Source organism: Epinephelus moara, chromosome 21 (assembly GCF_006386435.1).
Source record: "Epinephelus moara isolate mb chromosome 21, YSFRI_EMoa_1.0, whole genome shotgun sequence".
Lineage (NCBI taxonomy): Eukaryota > Metazoa > Chordata > Actinopteri > Perciformes > Serranidae > Epinephelus > Epinephelus moara.
Window position 1 is genome coordinate 40,758,835 of NC_065526.1, and position 4,005 is coordinate 40,762,839.

Consider the following 4,005-nt stretch of genomic DNA (forward strand, 5'->3'; position numbering starts at 1 on the left):
CAAGCTATTAAACATTATTCCACTCACATGACATGCAGGACAATTAATGATGGGCAAATGTGTGTGTGTTTGTGTGTGGTGTTATATCAACACGTGTGGTTCTGGACATGAGCTGCTGCACATTTAACAGCCACACATCACCGACAGTCTGCTGAAAAACGCAATGGATTGTGAATGAAATAAACTTAATTACAACATGACAGTCTTGCACGAAATATCATTAACGTTACTCTTTGTAGTCACGTAGACATGTGAATTACAGCGTTTCATTGCAAAGAATGCATGTAACGGGTACACTTGCGCTATTTCTCCGCCATCTCGTTCAAATGGGCCAGATAAAGGGGGCGGGTATTTATACGTCATGGCCTCAAGCTGAAAAAGACTTCCTGTTAGGAACCTCTCGACCATCCTAGCTCGTAGCTGCTTAAAGCTTAATGCTAGCTCCTAACGCTAGCTCCTCGCTGCACAAATAACAGACTTGGGATGGCCTAGAAGATGGCGGACCTCGAACGACTTCCGGTTCAAGCGAGGAGCTAGCAGTAGCACTATAAAAATAAGAGACTTGGGACACACCCATGGTCCAATCTTGCCCAAACTTCACAGGATTGATGACAGTCCCGCCCTGAACACATCTACATGTCAATAATTAGAGATAAACATAGCGCCCCCTACTGGCAATGGGAAATGTCATGTTTTAGACTTTAATGTACATCTCCTACAGACTTGACCAGATCCACTTCAAAATTCGTGAAAAAAGTCATAAGACGTTGATGATGCTTTATTGTAGAAACTGTGAGTTTTCGTCGCAGGGCGTGGCCACGGCCTGGCGGCGAACTTTGATGTTTCGCCGTGATGATAAACATTGCTGTAACTTGACTCCACGTGGTAATATCTTGCCAAAACTTCACACATATGATGACAGTCCAGCCCTGAACACATCTACATAGGAATTTTGAATCACCGCCATAGCGCCACCTACTGGCAACAGAAAGCTACTTTATACATTCTTTGATGTCCCGCTTCTAGCAGGTTAATCAGACCCACCTCAAACTTGCTGGTCTAAGTCCTTAGACCTTGATGATACTTGGAAATGAAGCTTTTGAGCTTTCATCAAACGCTGTCACCATGGCGCCGCCTTATTCGCCATCAAACACGATGTTGTTTTGAAGGGACAAGGGATGCTTGAAAACTCACCAAACGTGGCATACACATCACAGGTTGCAAGTACTGTTGTCTGATGTAATTTTTGTGCTTTGATACACCAAGATGGCTCAACAGCGCTCCCTAGAACATTTCAATTAAGCAGCCCCTGAAGCTGGTTTGACCTGCATGTATGAAACTTGGTAGGCACCTGTAACACTCTATCACGTACAAAAAAGCCTCTTGGAGTCATGCTCCAAACCCAACAGGAAGTCTGCCATTTTGAATTTACATGTGCCACATTTGTGCATTTTCCCCCATTTCAAGGGGTCCTAAATTAACGAACTAGTCCTACAGATTTTATCCGATCAACTTCAAACCTTGGTCTATCCCACCCCAAGATCTTGAAGATGAAAAGTTATTAGAAGCTTGAGTTTCGTCAATGCGTGTGACCGTGGCATGGCGTCAAAGTTAGGGGTCTCGCCACTAAACAGGAAGTAGTATATAACTCCAGCATACATGGTCCAATCTTGCCCAAACTTCACAGGATTGATGACAGTCCCGCCCTGAACACATTTTCATTACCATATTTCCTGATAATCATAGCGTCACCTTGTGTCGAAAGGAAGTACTTCTTATCAGACACTTATCTTTGGATTAACCTGAAATTTCAGTGCTGTGGTCTATATTTGATGTATACAAACGTAACATATCATTAGTGTCTGTGCGCGCTGCAGAGGGTTTACTTTTGATGTCTCGCCATGAAACAGGAAATTGCTATAAATTTGGAGTAAATGGTCCGTTGTCCACCAAACTTGACATGATTCATATTTGTCCCGCCCTGAACACATTTATATGACAATATTCCGTGATAGTCATAGCGCCACCTAGTGGTGAAAGGAAGTACTTCTTACCAGACACTTAATCTTTGGATTCACCTGAAATTCCAGTGCTGTGGTGTGAATTTGATGTACACAAACATGACATATCATTAGTGTCTATGCGTGCTGCAGAGGGTTTAATTTTGATGTCTCGCCATGAAACAGGAAATTGCTATATTTTTGCAGTAAATGTTCTGACCTCCATCAAACTTCAGATGATTCATATTAGTCCTGCCCTGAAAACATTTATATGACCATATTTCCTGATACTCATAGTGCTACCTAGTGGTGACAGGAAGTAGGTCTCAAACACTTATCTTTTGATTTATCTGAAAGTTAGAAGTTGTTGTGTATATTTCATGTATAAAAACATGATGTATAATTACTGCACTCTCCAACTCCCTCCAGTGGAAAGAGGAAGTGATACAAAATGTGAAATATGTCATTCCAGCACTGTATCAGGGATATGCCAAGTCATTCGTGCATGCGATGTCTAACTTTATCAGAAATGATCCGAGGCGTCAGAAGGCGTCCTGCCAGCCCCCCCGAGTTGTGTGAAGGTGCGAGGGCCCGTTCATTGCTGCTTGCAGCTTTAATTAAGGCACAAGCACCTAGCAGTGCGAGGACCCTATTAAAATGCAAGGATTTTTTATTATTATTATTATTATTATTATTATTATTATTATTCCTCCAAATGAATTGCCTTTTTGGGAGGCTTAACATACCCGAAAACGCAAGAAACTTTGCACACATCTCAGAACTGGTGAAAAATTTGATATTTTAAGGGTCTCGTGCGCGGGTCCCAAAAAATGGCTCAGTAGCGCCCCCTACAAAAGTTTGAGGAAACAGCCCCTGAAGCCAGTTTAACCTACATGTATGAAACTCGGCAGGCTTATGTAACACTGAGAAACGTACAAAAAAGCCTCTTGGAGGCATGCTCTAAACCCAACAGGAAGTCGGCCATTTTGAATTTACTGTGCAATTTTGATGCATTTTTGGCCATTTCCAGGGGTCATAAATGAACGAACTAGTCCTAGAGATTTCATCCGATCGACTTCAAACCTTGGTCTGTCCCATCCCAAGACCTTGAAGATGAAAAGTTATCAAAAGCTTGATTTTCCGTCAATGCGTGTGACCGTGGGATGGCGTCAAAGTTAGGGGTCTCGCCACTAAACAGGAAGTAGTTTATAACTTCAGCATACATGGTCCAATCTTGCCCAAACATCACAGGATTGATGCCAGTCCCGTCCTGAACACATCTACATGTCAATAATTTGAGATAAACATAGCGCCCCCTACTGGCAATGGGAAATGTCATGTTTTAGACTTTAATGTACATCTCCTACAGAATTGACCAGATCCATCTCAAACTTGGTGAAAAAAGTCATAAGACGTTGATGACGCTTTATTGTGGAAACTGTGAGTTTTCGTTTAAGGACGTGGCCACGGCCTGGCGGCGAACTTTGATGTTTCACCGTGATGATAAATGTTGCTGTAACTTGACTCCAGGTGGGAATATCTTGCCAAAACTTCACACATATGATGACAGTCCAGCCCTGAACACATCTACAGAGGAATTTTGAATCACGGCCATAGCGCCACCTACTGGCAACAGAAAGTTACTTGATACATTCTTTGATGTCCCTCTTCCAGCAGGTTAATCAGACCCACCTCGATGTCCCTCTTCCAGCAGGTTAATCAGACCCACCTCAAACTTGCTGGTCTAAGTCCTTAGACCTTCAATTTCAATCAATCAATCAATTTTATTTATAAAGCCCAATATCACAAATCACAATTTGCCTCACAGGGCTTTACAGCATACGACATCCCTCTGTCCTTATGACCCTCGCAGCGGACAAAGAAAAACTCCCCCAAAAAAACCCTTTAACGGGGGAAAAAAACGGTAGAAACCTCAGGAAGAGCAACTGAGGAGGGATCCCTCTTCCAGGACGGACAGACGTGCAATAGATGTCGTACAGAACAG

At 42.8% G+C, this 4,005-nt stretch overlaps 1 protein-coding gene across 1 annotated transcript in view; it reads right to left on the bottom strand.

Moving 5' to 3' along the window:
• LOC126409010 (coiled-coil domain-containing protein 106-like) overlaps nucleotides 1-4,005 on the bottom strand; it is a 298,969-nt gene that overhangs the window by 180,924 nt on the left and 114,040 nt on the right. The window lies entirely within an intron of this gene.